At 35.6% G+C, this 22199-nt stretch overlaps 1 long non-coding RNA gene across 2 annotated transcripts; it reads right to left on the minus strand.

Moving 5' to 3' along the window:
- Positions 1–459: 459 nt before the first annotated feature.
- Positions 460–22169, minus strand: LOC131423542 (uncharacterized). Of its 2 annotated transcripts, none has more exons than XR_009225246.1 (3): positions 19132–22169; positions 18171–18281; positions 460–1129 (listed from the first exon to the last, which is right to left on the minus strand). It is a non-coding gene; the product is annotated as an uncharacterized LOC131423542 (long non-coding RNA). The 2 variants fall into 2 exon arrangements; XR_009225247.1 differs by lacking the exon at positions 460–1129 and adding an exon at positions 14390–15682.
- Between the last annotated feature and the right edge of the window lie 30 nt (positions 22170–22199).

Below are 22199 nucleotides of genomic sequence, written 5' to 3' on the forward strand. Positions count from 1 at the left end.
ATATTGCAAAATTTTCTTTTTAGTCTGTTGATCTTTAATATTAGTCTTTGCATTTTTTTCCGTAGAATTTTTGTTATGGAGTCTGGCTTAGATACTATGCTTAAAGAGTAATTTAAAAATTGCTTGGAAATTCTTCTCCCACCCAAGATCAAGTAAGTAATTCCCTGCTTTTTTTTTATACACTTCATTAAAATCAAGACATTGTGATTTTAAAATAAATAATTATATAAAGAATTATTCTATCACATGCTAGTCACTGGATGATGAGTCATTATTTTAATTATATTATAGTAATGAAGCACAAAGACATTAGAATTGAAGAAAAAATTATATATATATATATATATATATATATATATATATATATATATATATTCTTTTTTAAAAAAATTATTTTGTAAACATTCAACCATACAATTCTTCTAAAATTTATTCTGGTATATACTATTACAGGTTAACCTAAGGTTCTTTTCTCATCTGATTGTATAATTTTGAGAGACCCCAGCCCAATAACTTTAGGCCCAGTTACAAAATCATCAGGGCATGCTACAAACCTGCGCAGGCACCAGATGTGTTTTTCAGATAACCAGTTAACAGGCACCAGATGTGTTTTTCAGATAACCAGTTAAATGTAACCAATTAGGAAAGAATAGGATGGTTGGGAAAGAACCGGGTAATTGTGTCCCAGGACACGATTGGGCAAACGGGAACAGATAAGCAGGAACAGAAAGAATGGAATGTAAAACTGTGGGTTTTCCAGGAACATACAGTGAAAAACAACCTTGCTCTTTAGGTGACCTATATGCTAGGTTCAAAATGACCAATAAGAAACCTGTTGCTTGCCGCGCGCGCGAAACCTGCTCCTTTACCCCATAAAAGATCTGTGCCCCAAAGCCCGGTGTGCCAGTTCACTGAAGCTCTGGCTGAGGTTCTGCTGCGCACCCGCAGGCGCCTGTGTCCTAATAAACCGCCTCTTGCTTTTGCAGCCAGTGTCTCATGTGCTTTTCCTTGGACAGGGAATCGGAGGGTCTTTCAATTTCATAGCGCCTCTTGTTGTTTTCTCATTCTCTGCATCTGCCTTCAACTCAGTTGCAGTCTGCTAGGTACATGTATTGCTGTTTCATTGATGCTAACAGAAGAGAAGAGGAGACCAGGGAATCAGGCAAAGACTGCATCCTCACAGCATGCCAAGCACTCTGAGCATCATGCATGTATCCCTTCCCTTTCTCTTCCAATCATGGAATGCTGATCAGCCTGGTGGATGCTGTGCACCATGAAGGCTTGCCTCACAGCAGAGAACCCCAGATTATCTATTCTTTAAAAAAATTTTTTTAGTTGTAGTTGGACACAATACCTTTATTTTATTTGTTTATTTTTATGTGGTGCTAAGGATAGAACCCAGCGCCTTGCACGTGCTAGGCGAGCACCTTACCACTAAGCTACAACCCCTGTCCCAGATTACCTATTCTTGAGTGAACTTTGATAATTAATGTCTCTCAAGACATCTGTCATTTCCCTCCATTTATCATGGTAATTCTCTCTCAAGGCATTAACCAAGGGGATTATAGGGTCACCTCATTTTTTCTCCATCTCTCAGAAATCATTCTCCTTATTCAAAACTTACATACAGTTTTTAAAGATACTGTTAAATATCATTTATACACTTTTAATTTGTTTCATATGTATGGTTAGATTTTATCTCTGTTTCTTCACTGTGGTCAGAAATGATAATCATTCACTAGAATTTTCATGATTCTTTGTATGGTACCTATTACCCCCTGGTATATCTCTTCCCGTACTTTTACTTACCTCCTCCTTTCTGTTTAAATTTTTTGCCTTGTAGGTTGTCTAAATTTGGGCCTACCTACTTTAAAAAACTTCAATTTGATGATATCTGCTTTTTAATTTTTGTGTTAGACCTTTCACATTTAATATAGTCATCAATATATACAGGATTAAATCTACAATCTTGCTATTAGCTTTCTAACCATCCCACCTGAAATTCTATTTATTTATTTTTTTCTGCTTTCTTTTGGAATGAGTATCATTTCTTATTTTATTTTATTCCTACTATTGACTCATTACCTATTCCTTTTTATTTCATTGTTTAGTTGTTGTTGTTTACAATACACATCAACAATATCACAGTTTACCTTCAAATGAAAATTTAACCTCATTCATTTTCTAAGAATCATAAAATCACAAATCTATTTCCCCATCCTATCCTTTGCCATATATTATACAGTACAAATACTTTAACATTACAATAGTTTGATATCATGTTTGCTTTATGCAGTCCTTATCTTTCAATGAAACTTTTAAAAATGAATTAAGAGTAAGATATGTAGCATCTATTTACTCTTTCAGATACTTTTTATTACTTAGTTTAAATCCAAATTTCCTGCTGATACCACTTTTCATCTGCCCAAAGAAGTTTCCTTAAGATTTCTTCTCATGCATTTTTGCTGGCAAAGAATTTTTCCGACTTTATTAGTCTGGAAAGAGTTTATTTTGGTTTTGTATTTTAATCATTTTTTTTCAAATGGTTGATCATGTGTCATGTCTGCCCCCAGGACTTTGAAGCTATTTGTCCACTATTTTTTTTTTTTTTGGCTTAATGGAAGTCTAGTGTTATTATTAAATATGTTCCTTTGTAATGTAGTTTCTTCCATGATGGTAAGATTTTCTATGATTTTTCTATAATTGGATTATAATGTCAGTTGGTATTTCTTAATGATTTTTATTGACCTTCCTATATCATTGGGTTTATAGTTTTTATCAAATTTGAAATATTTTGCTGATAATAATATCTCCACAGATATTATTTCTGCAAAGATTTTGTAACATCCCTTCCTTCACTACTTTCCTCTGGAATTTTAATTACATTTGTAATAAACTACTAGATAATTGTCCAAATAGACATTGATTCTTGGTAAGTTTTTTTCCTCTCTGGGCTTCTTTGTGTATAGTTTCTTTTTCCATGCCTTCAGATTCACCCATCTTTTCTTACAATGTGCCCACTCTGTTTTTAAGTCCATACACTGTGTTTTTCATTGAGTTATTGTATTTTCCATCTTTACAAGCTTCATATGGGACATTTTTATACTATCTAATTTTTCTCATCATTTACTGTTTTCTCTACCTTCTTCAACATGTGGGTTATATTTGTAAGAACTATTTATACATTATTGCTACTTTCATTGTCACTAATATTTCTGAATCAATTTCAATTAATAGATTTTTTTCATAGTTTTGGATAATATTTTTCTGCACATTTTATATTTTTATTTAAATTGACAATGAGCATTGTGGACTTTATACAATCAATTGCTTTACTTTTTTACATTTCTTAAAATTTTGTTGAATGTTTTTATTTAGGTAACTTGTAATACGTAAGTTATATTATAGGTAAATTATTTGTAATCAGTTGGATCATGCTGACTTTTTTTGAACTTTTTTACAATCTGTCTATAATATTAAAAGTAAAATTTCAAGTTCTGTCTTAGCATCTTTGAGCTTTACCCAGCTCCAAAGTCCTAGCAGTGAGTTCCCCTGCTTTCATCAAATGCACATTCCACTCCTCAGGAAAGGCTATCTGGTTTCCCTATAAGCTGAACCAATTGCACCTGACCTGGTCCTCAACCTAATGTGTTTCACTTCACTGTCAGTTCACAAAATTATACAAGTAAGACAATCACATCCTACTATGCGAACTAATGAGTACCCACCATCCTGTTACTACAAAGCCTGCCTCTCACAGATCTTTGGGTTTACTCTACTCCCTAGTGCAACCTCCTGTGGCCCTACCTGTCATAAAGATCCACTTCTAGGTTGTAAGTGCATGTGATCAATAAACTATGCCATTCTCCTCTGTACAGGAAAAGGTATCCAGTGTTTAGTTATCCTGTACTATTTAGGGTAGAAAAGTCCCACTTTATAATGGGGTAAATAGAGGGTCATTAGAAGTGTATCCAAAGCATCCTTCACTCTGGTGTCCATATAATTTCACTGCTGATATCCTTTTGAGAAATCTCCCTGATGCACTTTTCATTTTATGATCTTTACACATTTGCTTCAAGGTACATGAACAATTCCAAATCCTGTGAAATTTGCAGGCATTGTTCTGCCTGTTCCTTTATGGTGATTCTTTCTGAGATCCTGAGGTGGTTTTCCTGTCTCCTGTGGGTAATTCGTTCTCTGCTGACAACGCAAGAGACTGCTCTGAAGTCTCCATAATCCCACTAACAAATTCTCAGTTTTCACCAAACTGATTTTTTTTCTCTCAATTTAGCAAGACCACTGCACTAATCTCTGTCTGGGTTCCTATCCTTGTACTCCAGCATGAAAACTGCCTCCAAGCAATAAACTGATAAAAATCATCGGGCTTGCCTTGCACGTATCCCTTCTCTTAAGGAATATAGTCCTGTACTGTCTGCTGTCAAATGTCTGAAAACTCTTTTTCTCATGGTTCTCTTTTGTAGTTAAGGCAATAGATGTGGGTAAAATCTGGTCCAAATTAGTTCATCTTGAATTAATTCAAGTTCATCAAAGAAAAAGTTCTAATTTAAAATTTTAAATGTATTTTTAAGCAAATATTTATCTTCTTATAAATCTTATTATTAAACATTTATTTTTTGAATAGAAATAAAGCCATTTCCCCTTAGGGAACTCTGAGATTTTTATAGATGTATGAAGGACTTACTTTTTAAAGATTTATTTTGAAACCTTCAATTTCTGTCAATTTTCACCAGACACATTTGTTATTCTTTGCAATATTTCTCATTTTTTTCTTAATTCTGTCTTCAAATCTCTTGTCATCATATATTGCTTGATTAAAATAAACTCCTTGTATATCTGATCTTCATGGTTCCATTTTTTACCTCATTACAGATCTCTTACCTATCAATATCAGACATATTATTCTTTACCACCTGCTTCACCATAATATTATCTTGCTCAAAACTTACATGTACCTTTCTAATGTTTACTATGTAATTAAATCAAAACTTAAAAAAATGGACTATCTTATAATCTATACTACAAAACAATTTTTATTAATAAAAGTATACTTTTTTGACATTTCAAAACCCTACAGAATTTGCTTCTTATTTTTCACTAATAGCATGTCACACAGACTCAATGGTATTAAACTAGAATGTGTTTAGCTTAGTTTTTAAAACAATTTAATTATTAGTATTTAAAATTTGTTTTTAAGGGATAATTCTTTTTTTTACTATTTTTTTAGTTGTCGATGGACCTTTATTTTTTTATTTACTTTTATGTGGTGCTGAGGATCGAGCCCAGTGCCTCACACATTCCAGGCAAGTGCGCTACCGCTGAGCCACAGCATCAGCCCAATTTAAGGGATAATTCTAATCACTTTTAAAAAAATAGTTTTAGTTGTAGATGGACACATACCTTTATTTTGTTTGTTTGGTTTTTATTTTATGTGGTGCTGGGGATGGAACCCCGTGCCTCATGCAAGCACTCTACCACTGAGCTATAACCCCAGCCCTCTAATCACTTTTTTTTAAAAATTTATATATGACAATGGAATGCATTACAATTCTTGTTACACATATAGAACATAATTTTTCATATCTCTGATTGTATACAAAGTATATTCATATCAATTCATGTCTTCATACATGTACTTTGGATAATAATGATCATCACATTCCACCATCATTTATAATCCCATGGCCCTCCCTTCCCCTCCAACCCCTCTGCCCTATCTAGAGTTCATCTATTCTTCTCATGCTCCCTCTCCCTACCCCACTATGAATCAGCTTCCTTATATCAAAGAAAACATTCAGCATTTGTTGTTTTTTTTTTGGGGGGGATTGGCTAACTTCACTTAACATTATCTTCTCTAACTCCATCCATTTACCTTTTAAATCAATATTGAGTATTGGCCAACTGCTGAATTACATAAACTATATATTAATGTCTATATATGTAATATGCTACATAAGAGAAGGAAATAAATTCACTATATCCTTCTCATTTACAGATGGTGAATTCATAAAAATTATAGTCTATAACTGAAAAATCTTATAAATTTATTTCTTAAAAAGTTACTCGTCATTTTCAAGCATTCTTATAATATGAAACAAACATTTGCATTATTTTTCATAACAAAATCTCAGTGAACTTTTAAAAAGCAGATAAAGAATAGACATAGAACAATATGACAAATGGGAGCTAAGATAATATATTCAAAACATACTTGTCCTTAAAAAGCTCTCCATTGAGAAGTTAAAATTCTTTATTGCTTTTGTAAAATTAAGCAAAGAAAAAAATAAAGGTTCCAATCTAATAAATGAAGAAAAAAAGAATAGCAACTGAAAAAATAAGATCAAGATGAAAGAAATTAACAAATATAAAAGTTATACTTTGTATCTTAGCAAAAAAGAAATAAAAGGTAGGATTGGAAAGCACAAGAAGAGCACAGGTGAACAAGACCAGCTGAGCTGGCATGGACGGTTTCTCTCTCTCCCTGAACACATACAGAAAAGTCTGCAAAAAATGTTTTAAAAATTCATGATGAATTAGATGAATTTTAAGAATTAGATGAATTTTAGCTTGAAGGATAGACAAGAAAAATCCAAGAACCATAGTCAGCTGTAAAGAAACACTACAGAACGGAAGGTGAAACCCATGTCCTCGTCCATGATGTATTGGACAATATATTTTAGTCAGGGCTGAGATTCTAATGCAAAAAGAAAGACCAAAGAGCAACAAAGGATCTAAATAGTGGGACATTTTAACAAATTTCTCTCAGAAAAAAAAAATTAGGTAAAAAGGTTTATAAGTTTTGAGCACAAAAAAAAATGAAAAGAAATAGTTATTTACAGAACAATTAAGGAATACACATTCTTTTCAAGCTCAAATGAAATATTTTCCAAAGTCGAACAGGTTCTGGGTCGAAAATAGTCTTTACAAATACTAAAAACTCATATAACATGTATGCCACATTCTATAACTACTCTACTATAAAATAAAAATATTAATAACAAAAATAGCTTAAAAATAAACAAGTACATCAAGATCATACTGCCGAATGTGTGAACATTTAAAAGAGGACAGTCCTAGGTAAGCCATGAATCAAAGAAGAAATCCTAATGGACAGTGATTAGTGGTAAATATTAAATCATGAATTACAATTAAACTCCCTTATAGAAAAACTTGTGGAATACAATTAGGCATATTTAAGAGGAAAATGGGGTCTCAGAAGCATATATTGCAAAACAAGTAAGAAGAATTAATGAGTTAAATATCCACCCAAGAACTTTAAAAAGTGGATAAATTCTTGAAATAGAACAAAGAGAATCATAAAACTAAGATAAAATACAAATTTATATTAAAAACAAGGATAAAAAGACAATAAAAGAAACCAAAATTATTTTTAAAACACGAATAAAATGGAAAAATCTATAACAAATCAGATGGGGGGGGGGAGAGAGAGAGAGAGAAGGAGGAAAAGGAGAGAGTGTTAGAAAGAGAGAAGAAAGTAGTGGTGTTTTGCTGGTAGACCAGCTCTCTGGGTAAGGGTATTCCCCTATTTATAGAGGTTTATGATTAGAATAGTGTAACTATTCTTACCATAGTTGATTCTAATCTATCAGTATGATGTCACTGACTGCAAACTGAGAGAAATACACAGACAATTGGCTATGGGCAGCCAAATCAAGTCAGCTGCAGCACACCAGAGATGTCACAGATAAATAATATTGGAAGTGAAAAATAAGACCCAATGTGGTAAAAATTTAAAGCATTATTGCCGCAGTCTGGCTGGGCACAAAATCACGAGCCACTCAAGCAGGAACAAAGTTTATTTTTTGAATCTGCCGCCAATGTCCTGTACCGCCCGGGAAGATTTTTTCCACCCACGTGGCCTCCTCCCGGACCGCAGAGAGCGCTCCTCCCCCGGAACTCCCTCCTACTGTACTTGCCCAACCAATGGGAACTCTCCAGGAGTCCTGTAGCCGGCCTAGGTGAACAGCAGGAGTCCAATATCCATATGAATGCAAATCTTAACATAATCATATCATCTCAATGGCTAGCTGGTGTCACCTTTCGACCAAAAATGCCATGCATCATATACTTGGCTCTTAGCACATTATAAGAGAATGTCCTGAATAACTGTCAATGTAAATGAAACCCTGGACTAAATGACCATTTCTTAGAGAAATCTCACCAAAATGGATGTCAAAGTTACCTTAACAAGAGCTACATCATAATATTAGTGAATAGTTTAAAATCCATCCACCACTTAATAAAACCAAGCAAATCAGTCCAGTGGATTTTAGAAATCAATTTTCCCAAATTTTAAGGTAGTTTTAAAATTCTAGTTCTCAGAACAAAAGCACTTGTTAGAGGTGTGAATTCTCAAGTTCAATTCATACATACTAAATTAGAAACTCTGGGTGTGAGGCTAATGAATATGTATAAGCAAGGATTCATGCTGAAGTTTGGGAATTACTGTTTCAAGTAAATTATGAACCCTAAATCATACGAACTATTTTAAAAGACAGAAAAATAAGAAATTTTCCTCTAGTATCTCATTTTCTGAGACCAATATAGCTTTCATTCTAGAATCATACAAAAATACTATAAGGAAAGAAAATTATAGGTGGATGTCATGTAGGCTATAAACCCTCTAGATAAAATATTAGCAAATGGAATCTGCCCATGCTTCTGTGTTTGTGTGTGCATGTGTGTGAGTGTACCGTGACTAAATTGGGAGTATCCCATGGTGAGTATCTTATGACTAAGTTGGGAGTGTCTATACCAAAAGATATTTTCATATTAGGAATTCTACTTTTTATATTAGAAACTCCATCACTGCAATTTGCCACATTAAGAAATTAGGAAAAGAAAACATATAATCTCCATAAGTACAGAGAATATTTTTAATATTTTAATACCCAATCATAATCATAATAATAATAATAATTACAAACTCTTAGCAAGTAGAAATAGAAAAGCATCATCCTGTCAAAGTTATCTACTAGAAACCTTCAAAAAATATAATATTTTTTGATGAAATTACAGATATATTCTCTTTAGGAAAAAGACTAAGATATCTTCTAGTACCACTTCTGTTGAATTTTGTACTGGAGGTCCTACTCTGTACAGCAAAATAATAAAAAGAAATTAAATGGGTAGAGATTGGCTAGGAAGAAATAACTACTTGTATTTGGAATATGAGTGATGACAGTCATTTGACATCAGTAACCACATTCTAGGTGTGATCTGATCTTAACCATATCCTGTGAATAGATCCAACATCTCATAAGAAAAATAAACCAGATGGCTGGTGTTGGTCAGAAACCTTACCTCATTTGTCTGTTTAATTAGGGCTATAGTTTCTGAGTTTGGGGGGAAAAACTTATATATGGAAAAATTCAAATGGATAGAAAGTGTGCATTAGTTAGGATTCCTTAAGTGCAAGACACAGGAATCAACCCATCTCAACACACACAAGAAAGTAGGATTGAAGAATATGGACACCTTTAAACCACCTTTGAGTCAGTCTAAAGTCAGGAACCAAACTGTATCTTGGGATAATAGAAACAAATGGACAGTTAAAGCCAGATGGGATTAATCAGCACCAACTACTTTTTCCACTTTTTTTTTTTTTTTTTGCAATCCACATGAACCCCGAAATCTGATTTGGGTCACATGTCTATCCCCTGGCCAAGGAAAATGGGGACACTTGGATTAACATTTTCATGGTCATATCCATAGAAAAGGAATAGCTTTCCCAATGTAATTTCAGGGCACCATTTCAAAAAGAAGGGGAAATGGATTTTTGGCAGATATAGACAACAGATGTCTGCTGCACAAATGAATAATACAGATTTTGGGAAGTGTACCAATGTAGAGCAATGTTATGATTTGCCAGTTTAACCTTGGTGCAAGACCGTTCTTTTTTTTTTTTTTTTCAAAGAAATAATTATATAAAGATGAATCATTCTGGAAGTGATTAATAGTAAAGCAGGAAACAAAGTGGGCCAATGTCTTGATGAGAAAGTAACAGACCACCTCTCCAAGGTTGAAGGCATATGCTTACACCAAAGTGTTCATTTTAGGGGGTGGGGGGTGGGGACAGGTACTAGGGATTGAACTCAGGGGCCCCTCAAACACTGAGCCACATCCTCAGTCCTATTTTGTATTTTATTTAGAGGCGGGGTTTCTTTGAGTTGCTTAGCACCTTGCTGTTGTTGAGGCTGGCTTTGAACTTGCAATCCTCCTGTCTCTGCCTCCCGAGCTGGTGGGATTACAGGCACATGCCACTCACTGCACCTGGCTTCATGTTTTTTGTTTTTTTTTTTAATTATTTTTCTGCGGTGGTGGCAATTGAACCCAGGGGACGATGTAGCACTGAGCTTACACTCCCAGCCCATTTTAATTTTTTAAGAGACAGGGTCTGGATAAACCAATCCTAATTATTTTTGTAATAATAAATTCTACATAATTATTTTAACTACCACTATTTTTTAAAGCACTCTAGTAACTATGAGACAAAGTATACTCATCTATTTCAAAACCAGTATCCATCCACTGGTATATTAGTATGTTTCACATGAACCTCTTCTGATTTTAAGAATTTGTAAATTCATTCTTTGTATAAATTTTGAAATTTATATAATTGAGTATCTGGTCATCATTTTCTGGACTATCAAGGGTTTTATATAATATGGAGAGTTTTTATTTATTGAAAGTTGAAAATGCTCAAAAGCAAATTGTCATGTCTTGGAAATAGTAAGCTAATTCCATGATTACTGTATATGTTTTGTGATTCTAAGTTTTTGTTTTCCTAAGATTCTTTCTGATACCCAATACATACCTCTTCTATGTGCATTGGGCAATAAAGACGCACAGAACCCTATTCTCAAGGAACTTATGTTCTCAGAAGAGAAAAAAGAAAATAAATTTTAAAAAATGTACATGTCCAATAATGGTAAATACTCCAGTGACACTAAAAGAGTGTGATCTTGTAGAGAATGAAAGGATGCAGGATGGTTTTTCTTGTTGCATAAAGATTGGCATGTTCCAAGGTACTAATGTGATTGAGATTTTCAAATTTATCAGTATGGTGTTGCCTAGTAATATTAACTTATTTAATATCTATAGTTGTTTTTACTTTTTATTCTTTTTTTATATCATTTTATCAATGAAATTTTTCCAAGATTTACCTGTTGTTTTGTGCATTTATGTTTACAACAAAATGATATATTTGGATTATCAATTCTACTTTGACTTTCTTATTTAGTATATTATTCCTTTTGTTAGATTTTCATCACTGTGACAAAATTCCTGGTAAAATCAACTTAGAGGAGAAAAAAATTATTTTAGCACATGCTGTCAGAGGTTTCAGGACATGGTTGGTCAGCTTCATTATTTAGGACACGACTGAAGCAGAACATTTTGGTAGCAGGACATGGCAGAGTAGAGCTGCTCATATCATGGCAGCCTAGAAGTAAGAGAGAAATAAAGGGGCTAGGAACAGACATACCTTTCCAGGGAACTACCCCACTGACCTACTTTCTCCAACTAAGGTCCACCTCCTACTGTTTCTACCACCTCCCTCTAATATTGGCAAATAATCTATCAATGGATTAATCCACTGAAGAGGTCATGATCCAATCACTTCCCAATAACCTTCTTTCTGGATATTAATGCAATGGGGGAAAGACTTCAACATATAAGTCTTTGGGAATGTTTCATGCCCAAAACATAACATTCCTCTATTTCTGTTTCCTTTTTTAAGTTCATATTTTCATTATTTTTAGTACTAAAACTTATAAGAGTACAAATGTTTTCCTGAGATAAATTTTGCCCACAATTAAAAAATGCTAATGAATTTATTCTAGGCAGGTAGGACCTGGCAGGAGGAAGTGGGTCATGGGGGCAGGCCCCAGAAGTGTGCATTTTTCCTCTCTCTATTTCTTCCCAGTCTCCATGTCCTGAGAAGCTTTCCTCTGCCATGCCGTTCTTCCGTGACATGTTGCCTCACTTTGGACCGAAAGTGATGAAACCAGCTAAGCATAGACAGAACCTCTGAAACCATCAGCCAAAATAAATGTTCCCTCCTCTAAGTTGTTCTTGTCAAGCATTTGGGTCACAGCAATGCAAAGCTGACTGACACTGGTAGTGAAATTGGTACTGAGAAGTGATGTCATTGATGTGACTAGCCTGACCTTGTGGTTCAGAAACCTTTGGTGCTAGTTTGCTGGGTGTGTTTGGAAAAGTTGGGGATGCAGGCTGAAGAAGCCTTAGATTGTTGTAAGCAGAGCTTAATGAGTGATCCTGGTGGGAGATCAGAACAGAATACCAATAGGAATGTGGATTGTGCTCATGAAATAACAGAGGGAAATGACTCTATTGGGAATTAGACTACAGACCAACATATGTTACATTCTGGCAAAGAACTTGTCAACATTTTGCCCACATCTGCAACTTTGTGTGAGGCTGAAGTTAAAGGTGATGGACTAATTAATCCAGCAGAGGAAATTTCAAGGCAGCACAGCATTCAGTTTATGGTATGGATATGGCTGGAAGCTTTTAGATGGGCTTACTATGAAAATCAATAGCAGAAAATACAGCTGAAGAACTTTTAAAACCTTCAGTTTGGCCATAAAAGTACATAAGTGCATTTAAAACTGGGGTCAAAGAAGACATGATTGTTAAAAGAGATTACAGCCAAAGATGCTAAGCACTTTTCATAAAGACAACACAGAAGATGACTGAAGACATCTCAGGAATTTGCAAAACTACTCTCATTGCAGGCTCAAGTATGTAGAAGGGAAAATTCCTTTGAGAAAAGATACAAGGGGCCCCTGGCTTGCAAAGGAGAGTATGGGAAGGGGCTTAGGAAGTTGTTTTAATGTTCCCAACTGCCCTTGCACTAGAGGCTGCTGTAGCCATGATCCCAGGGAGCCCAGGTACTGTATAAGCTGACGATAGACCTTGGTGTCATCCAATGTGGTTCTGGTTCTTCAGGAAAGTAGGTTGCTAAAGATAGAGGGTCATGAAAGCTTCCACTGGGATTTCAAAGGAGGGCATGGGAAGCTAGGCAAAGTGTAGCAGGGTCAGAATCCCTGCAGATTGTCTCTGAGAGGGTGATGTGTGAAGTTGTGAAGGTGAAGCCAAACTGAAATGGAGACACTGGGAATTCAGAGATGCCAGTAAAGTGGACCATCTGCCAAAAAAAAAAAAAAGAAAGAAAGAAAAAGAAAAAAAGAAAAGAAAAGAAAAAAAGCTGCTTCCTGCAGAAAGATCATGCTCAAGAGAGGCCAAAGGGGCAGGACTGGCCACACCCTTTGGAAATCACATCTTACTACCATGTGCCACAGATACCAGGAATGGACTTATAAAAAATATTTTCCCAGCTGGATTTAGGTTTTGCTTTGGCCCCCATCCTTTCTTTCTATGTCCACATCCCTCCCTTTTGAAGTGGGAATGTTTACTCTATGCTACAGATATATTGGATCTATGCAGCTTGCTTTTGATTTTTACAGGGCTCCATAGTCAAGATTTTCCCATGAGTCTCAGAAAACACTTTGAACTTTGACTTTAGGGCATGCTGGAACTGCTAAGACTCTTGCATTTTTGGAGATGGATTAAATGCATTTTGCTTTGTGACATGAACATAAGCTTTTGGGGACAATGGGTCAAATGTTATGGTTTGGATATTAAGTGTCCCCCAAAATCTTTTGTATTAATGCAGTAATAGTCAGAGATCAAATGAGTAGATTATGAGAGCTGTATTCCAATTGGTCTATCCTAGTTTGAATAGACTTCATGGTAACTGTACGCAGTTGGGACATGGCTGGAGGAGTAGATAACTGGGGGCACACATCTTCCCTCTCTATCTACTTCCCAGCTTCCCTCTGTCATGCCCTTCTACCATGATGTGTTGGCTTATTTGGGCTCAAAATGATAGAACCAGCCAAGCATGAACTGAACCTTTGAAACTGTGAGCAAAAATAACTTTCCTGTGCTTAGTTTTTCTAGTCACAGCAATGCAAATCTGACTATAACGGTTTTCTTTGTAATCTAAACATATGTTTCCTTCCTTCCTTCCCTCTTTCTTCCTTTCCTCCTTTCTTCTTTTCCTCCTTTCTTCCCTTTCCTGTCTTGTGGTTTTGTTTGTTTTTTGTTTTGGTAATTATTACATAGGCATCCACATTCTTCTCTTGTGGATGTAAATGGTATTGTATGTATATTGATCTAACCCAAAATTATCAGGCAATTTCTCATTTATTTCCTTTTTTCTACTTTCTTACTCTATCAAAAATTGAGAGATGTACCAGTTGCCTAAGACAGTTTTTTATTTCACGTTTGCTTTATATGTCTAACATTTTAATAGGACCGAGAAAGCAGAAAAGCTAGAAATATGCTAGTCTAAACAAACATATGGGATTGTATACAACCCCATCTAGGAAATATATAGCATGAAAAGCTAACTCAAACTCACTTAAACAATATAGAGAGTGTGTTAGTCAGCTTTTCATTGCTATAACAAATACCTGAGAATTAACTTATGAAGAGAAAATATTGTTTTGGCTAACAGTTTGGGGGGTTGCTAGTTCATGACCAATTTGCCCTGCTTCTTTGTGCTATGGTGGCACATCTTGATGGAATCATGTAGTAGAGAAACCTACTCACTTTACCTTTGGTAACAAAAGGGAAAGGGAAAGAGACCAGTATCCCACAATTTCCTTCAAGGGCATGCTCTCAACCACCTAAAACCTCCCATTGGACCTGACTTCTTAATGATTTCTACCATCTTCTAGTGTCAAACTAAGGATCAAGTCTTTAATGCATGGGCCTTTGGGAGATATTTAAAATGCAAACTATACCAGATATTTCAAATGCAAACTATGCTGTATGAGCTCACATACTTGAGAAGTACAAAAGTCAACTTTAGTTGTGGTTCATTAAACCCAATCCATTCTCTTAATCCTGTTTTCCTCCATGTATCAGTCTCAACTTCAAGTTGGCTACAGTGCAATATGAATGAGTAAGTTTCCTGTGTGACACCTGAACCTGATGCATTGAGAGGAGGAGAGGGTCTGTGTCACAAAAGTCACAGAATTGCGTGTGATAACACTGTCTTATATCAAAGGTCCACATCTTTACAGTCATTAGCTCAGAGGTTGGTACACACTTACTGGCTTATTAATGAATTACTGGATATATTAATTAGTGTTATCCAGATAAACAGAGCCAATAGGATATACATAGATACATACAGATTTATTATAAGGGATTGGCTCACGTGAGTATGGAGGCTGAGAAGTCCCACAAGTTAGTTAGTGATACAATTCCAACACAAATCTGCATGTCTAAGAATCAGAACAGTCAATGGTGTAAGTCCCAGTAAAGAATGGAATCTTGGGATCCAGGAGAGCTCCTGTTTTGTAGATACATAAAGAAAAATTGAGGTTTAGAGATGATAACAAGCATTTCTGTGTTAGTTCATGGTACTTCTGACACCAAGACTCTTCATGTCTCTATGACTCTTTATGAACTCATGTCCATTCTCCTCTTCAGCCAGGCTCCTCTGCTTATCTTGAATCTATTCTGGGCTATTTGCAAGCACTGGTAACCTTTCTGGGTTTCAGTTGTCTTTTGCAGTAAGATGATGAACATAAAGATATTCATGGACCTGAAGTATTATTGTGAAAAAATAACATTTGTTCATTCTAAGTAGTCAATCAACTGTTGTAATTCTTCCCATATTTCAGAATATCATCTGGAACAATATTTTTCATCAACTTTCAACCTTCGTAAACTACATACTTGATGCCCAACCTCACACTGGCACATCATTAGTCTGCTTTATCTAAGGGAGCTAGAAAAGGTCATTTAAAAAAATCTTTTTGCATTACAATTCTTAATACACCTTTATACCACAATTTATCATGGCATAATTTGGAGTGGACACACTTTATATACAGAGTTACGAAAAATGGTGTTGTGAATGGATAATTATGATTGTAATGCATTCCACTATTGTCATGTATGTAAGAAATTTTAAAAAAGAAAGAAAAAAAATCTTTTGACAGCTGAATTCATGTTTGGATCTGGCAATGAGAGGCACACTAATACAAAAAGAAGGCAGAAGGGAAAAGATAGATTTTTGTTTTGTTTCTGGCTCTGGCATGGTAAGGGTAGGTGACTGTGGCTATGAGTTCCTGAGCTCCTGCAGCCTCTGTGAGCATATGGGGTCCTGGCTTCCTATTACAGCAGTTTAGAAAAAAGAAAAGAAAAAAACTCTAGCAACGTTCCCAAGAATACCACCAAATCCTTTATTCTGTCAGCCTTAGAAGAGATAGTGACTTTTTCAGGATATTCCCATCTTTCTTTTTTGGCTAAATTTCTGACTTTCTTTTTTTTTTTTTTTGCCACCAATTCACTGACTTTAATTCCTTTTCTTTGAAATGTTTAAGGTGGTTTCAGTTTCCAAAACAGTATCCTTACTGAGAGACTTTTGTAAAGATGTTTCAAGTTCTTAGGTTATAAATGTATTAAATTGATATTTTGATGTGCATATAATTTTATATGTAAATCTTAAAAGCTTATGATTATAAAACCATTAAAAATTGACTCCTAAATCCTAACCGTTTATTTAAAATGTGACTTTGCAAAACATAGTTGCCACTTTCATGACTCTAAGCTATTTCCTTTATGTGATAGAATATCTTGTTTAAGAGACTCTTATTAAAATAATAAATCAGCTTTAAAAGAAACTTTTTTCTGTTGTTAAAAAAATAATATAGAGCATTTACTCTTACTTTCAATACTACCCTCAGGGAAGAGATCATGTTATCTAATGCAATAAGCCCAGACTTTAGTCATAACATAATAGCAAAAAAATAAGACTTCAAAAATCAATACACATGTCATATATACATAAAATTAGGGTTAGGAAAGGCATGCTTGATCTCATAGTCAAACTATAAGATTTGACTCAGGGACTGTGTTTATGTTGGGCCCTTTGCTGGGCATACATTGTTATGATTGAAATTTAACTTCTGGACTGGAGGAGGAAAGTGACAACTATGCATAGAAAGAGCATGGATAATCACATTAGGTAAAAGAAAAACACTAGCAAAACTGGCTTGTATCCTATTGTTGACAAAGTAGTTCTGCCTTAAAAAAGTATCATTCCATTACTGTAAGAACAGCAGCGTCAAATGATAGGACAAGAGAACAAGCTCTATATCAGCTTTGAAAGCAAAAGCTTCAATTAAAGTTTGCTTTACAAAACTCTTGGTTTTACTTCTATTCATCTGCTAGCTATAATGACTGGTACATTCCTGAATCTTGTTTGTTCTGTTTCCAAACATATGAGAAAGTGATGTCCATAGCGATCAGATGATTGCTGGCATGTGGGGGGGGCGGAAACTAGCTGATAGTTGGTATATAAAATAGCCTCCAGACCAATGTAGAATTGACAAACTCTTTGTCTCTGGATATCTTTTTTTTTTTTTTTTTTTTGGTACTGGGGATTGAACCCAGGGGCACTTAGCCATTAGCCACATCCCCAACACATTTTTTGTATTTTATTTGTAGACAGTGTCTCACTGAGGTTGCTTAGGGCCTTGCTAATGTGCTAAGGCTTACTTTGAACTCTCAATCTTCCTGCCTCAGAGTTACTGGGATTATAGGCATATGCCTGGCTTCAGGATATATTTAAACTTTTAAAAATTATAGCAGACCCCCAAAACCTTTATTTGTATGTTAATCTACATTTATGAAATTATAAATTTAAACTGAGAACTGTTTAAAATATTTGTTAATTCATTTAAAAAGAATAGACTCATTAAGTGTTAATGTAGTTGCATACATAAGTCATTTAATAAACAATGGCTGTGTTTTCCAAAACAAAGATAATTAAATGAGTAGAATGACATTGTTTTATGTTGTGCAAGTCTCTTTAATGACTGATTTAATAGATACAAATTCTCACATCTAGATCTATATTCAAACTTTGCTATATCACACATCATACAGCCTCTGGAGAGAGAGTACAACTGAACAGAACAGCCAGAGACTTAGTGTTTTTATGTGCGTTAGTCAGCGTTTTGCTGCTATAACCAAAATACCAGATAAAAACAACTTAGAATGGAAAAGGTTTATTTTGGGCTTACAGTTTCAGAGGTGCAGTCCATGGCCGGAGATTCCATTTCTTTCACTCTGTGATGAGGCAAAACATCATGGAAGAAGCACGTGACACAGGAAGGCTGCTTTGCTCAAAGCAGCTAGAAAGAAAAGAGAGAGTGGGGAAGGGTCCAGGGATAGATATAATCCAAGGCTATGCCCCCAGTGACCTACTTCCTCCAGCCATGCCACACTGGCCCTCAGTTACCACCTAATAGTCCAATCAGCTATTAATGGACTAACACAGCAAATGGATCAATCCACTGATGAAGTCAGAGCCCTAATTGTTGCCTAAAAGTCCCAACTCTGAACCTTACTGTACTGGAGATCATGCTTTCAACAATGAGTTTTTTGGGGGACTTCCAGATCCAACCCGTATTATGAAAATAATTTCCCCCTTGCAGATCCCTTGCAAGGGTCACAAGGATACCCAGGGTCACTAGACAACACTTTGAAAACTACTGCCTGATACTAACTAAATCAACATATGCTCCACTGTGACATTATATGATTTTTTTCATGCATGCTTTCTTGAACTTCTTTAGATATTAAACAAATAAAAAAGAATACTTTGATCTTTAAATAAAATAAATAATATCAGATTATTTGGGTGTTGGGAGAACAGAATGGGAAAGAGTGGTTCCTGGAGGAGGTGTGTGCTATTCATGAAAGTATTTCATGAGCTAGTAGGAAATAGTAAGTTATAAATAATGGACAATTCCCAGCAATCTGCTGCCAACTCTTTTATCTTTGTTTCAGTGAAGCAAAATAAAATGTTAGTAACAAGAACATTATTACAGAGATATCTTGAATCTTTTAGGCTCTATTTATTTAAGTAAATACTTTGAAAGTTTGGGCCTTTAACAATTAGTGGAAACCAATTACTCTTAAAACACTCTTAACAATGTTGAGTATATCTTTGCCTTGTATCATGCAAAGACAGAAACTTACCACTCTTATAGGTGGCTGGTGGAAGTGAGATGTATTGTATTCTATGCATTCAATTCTTCTCTTTATATGCAATTGCTGACAAATAAAAAGAAGTTCACTTTTTATCCCTTTATATATCAGTATGTTAATGTGTGTATATGATACACATACAATCTCATGTGTATGCACATATTCATTCATTCAACATATTTACAAAGATTGTAGCAGGCACCATTCCTAGCAATCTGGATCCAGAATATAACACAAATTCCTGCACCTCTAAATCTTATATTTTAGAGAAGCGTAATAAAGATGAATAAGCCAAACAAACCATATATTACATTGTGTAAGTATTAGAGAAAAAAACATAATGGTGGTAATAAGAAATTTTGGAAATGTTAGGATTTAAAGTAGGGTGGGGAGTAGAGGACTGGCTGAAAAGACGACATTTGAACACAATTAGAGGGAGCAAGCCATTATGAGTAAGTGTTCAAAGCAGAGGAAACAGCAACAGCAAAGAATATGGGGTTGAGAGCTTGCATACAGTCCTGTAGGAACACAAGGCTGAGTGAGGTCAGAGACGTAATGAGGGGAGGATAGAAAGCTATTGGAAGACTTTTGTTTTTGCTTTATGTTGGGAATCCAAGGGAGACTTTGAACAGAGGAAGGGTATGACATCACTTCCTTGTTAATGGGTTTGACTTTTGTGTTGAGAATTGACAGTTCCTAGGGTACTGTAATAGTCCAATGAGAGATAATGTAGATTGTAGTAGAGGTGTTCATTAGTTAGATCCTGAATGTATTTTGAAGGAAGAGCCAATAGATTATTTACAAAACAAAGATGGGAACAAAGAGAGAGGGAGAGACTAAAAATGGGTTTGGAGAAGGAAAGATGGAACCATTTACTGAAATAAAGAGAGCTGAAGCCTGGAAGGGTATTTTAGACTCTGTTGATTAACCCCTATCTTACATCTTTTGAAAGACAGAATGCAACTTATTTATCTGTTCTTGTTTTGGTTATTTGTTTTGGTACTGGAGAAGGGCTTTACTACTGAGCTACATTCCTAGTCCTTTTTATTTATTTATTTAGAGACAGAGTCTTTCTAAACTCCTTGGGCTGGTCTTGAATTTGTGATTTCCTGCCTCAGATTCCCCAATTCCTGGGTTTACAGGCCTACCCACCATGCCCAGCTAGAATCTGTCCTAAATCTGGACCCAGAGCAAATAAAAAAATACAAAACCTTTCAAATTAGAATCATTTATGGACTAGGAAACATACTTATGTTCTGATTGCAACTCTCTCAAGGTCTTCAAGTAAGTCATTTAACCTTTTATTATCTGGTTCTTTAAAAGGGTTTGATTGACTAGGTTAACTATTATAGTCTTTTACATTCAAATCCTAGCTGTGTGCATGTTTCTTTAAAATCAGTCTAGTAGTAAGACCCAATTCATATGATATTGTAGGGGTTAAACCAGTTTATGCATGTAAAGCACACATGTGACAATGTGCATTGGTATTTAGGATTATTTCTTTAAGCTAGAAACTTCAATACATACCACAATTTTGCTATTATCTCTTCATGGGTTGTGTAGGAGGAGGGGTAAACTACGTGGTTAAATGGATAAGAGAGAAAACTAATCTTAAATCTGGAGGACATACACTTCAATATTTCTACATTTATAGAGGTTATACGCAAAATAGTATTGACAGAAAACATCATTGGAGTAAATGGGGTTAGCCTGTTAACATAACTATGGGTTAATTTAGAAAGTTAAGTTAAACTGACTCCATTCTGCCCAGACACCTCACCCTGCTCCCTCTCCCTTTTTCCCTTCCTGCAAGAGCCCACACACTCACACAGAGGCTGACACCTCCACCTGTACCCTGAACACAGTGCTCACAGACACTAGCCTACTTTCTGACTATGTACAGGAGCTACCAGACAACGTGCCTGCTCCTCCTGCCCCCTCCCCTCTGTGTTCCCTGAGGTTTTGAAGTTTGCTTTCCACCTGTAATAGCAAGGGCTAAGCCCAACCCCAATGCCTAACCCAGACTCTGACTTATCAGTTTAGCTTAGAGGAAATCTGCTGCTGCTGTTCTCTTTGCACAGAAGCAGCCTTGTCAGATTTCCTGACAATAAACTTGCTTCTGTGATTCAGTCCTGTGCCACTTTCCTAACAAATGGCACCTTTGAAGAGGCTTTTACATATATGAATATGGATCCTGAAATAAATTGACTTCAGTGAAATAAAAGAAAATGTACATATTTCTGTACATATAAAGAACCTTTAATTTCCCAATCCTGAATGAGTTAATGAAATAAAAAAGCAACATCAATGTAAGACAGAAGATAATGTTGTTACACAATGTTGAAATACATACTCTTGTAAATAATAAAAGACATGCTTTCATTCTCTTCATTTAACTAAAAATAAAGATAAATTGCTGATTGTACATGCTAAAACGGAATGCACAATACTGTTAAGAGTTTTGACAACACCACATTCCTTCCCAGCACCGTAAAAAAACAAAACAAAAACACACTCTTGCCATGGAAATAATCCATTTCTTTAATTTTAGATTCTTACGCTGATTAATTTCTTCCTCCAGCTTCTCATGCCCTACTTTGTCAGGAAAAATAAGTCCAAAGGGCCTTATCCTCCCCTATTGCATCGCTCAACCATTCAGAAGGTGAATAAATTGGAACGTCTCAGTGGGCTCCCCCTCCTGCCTTGTTTTTACGTTTTTCCTCAAAGGAACTGTACTTTTGCTAGAGGCTCTTCAAACCGAAACTCGGGTAGGCGCGCAAGGGTTTCTTTAGGGTCACAAAGCGGGGCAGCAGCACTTCCTGGTTGTACGAGGGTTTTACTTGCTCCACCCCAAATCTCTCGCAAGTGGCTCCGCATTCTTCCCGAGCCTCCAGCCGCCAAGATGCACAAGGAAAGTAAAATAGGGACCAGTCAGAAGGATCCAGTAAGCGAAATTGCTGCACTGTGACGGCCACTGCGTTGCCGGAAAGCTGGTGCACACGGCTATGCGAACCTGGGAGGAGCGTAGGGACAGAGGCTGGGCAGACACGCCCGCGCGT

This window comes from Marmota monax, unplaced genomic scaffold (assembly GCF_021218885.2).
Source record: "Marmota monax isolate L192 unplaced genomic scaffold, Marmota_monax_Labrador192_F-V1.1 WCK01_AAM20220418_F8-fsc00424, whole genome shotgun sequence".
Lineage (NCBI taxonomy): Eukaryota > Metazoa > Chordata > Mammalia > Rodentia > Sciuridae > Marmota > Marmota monax.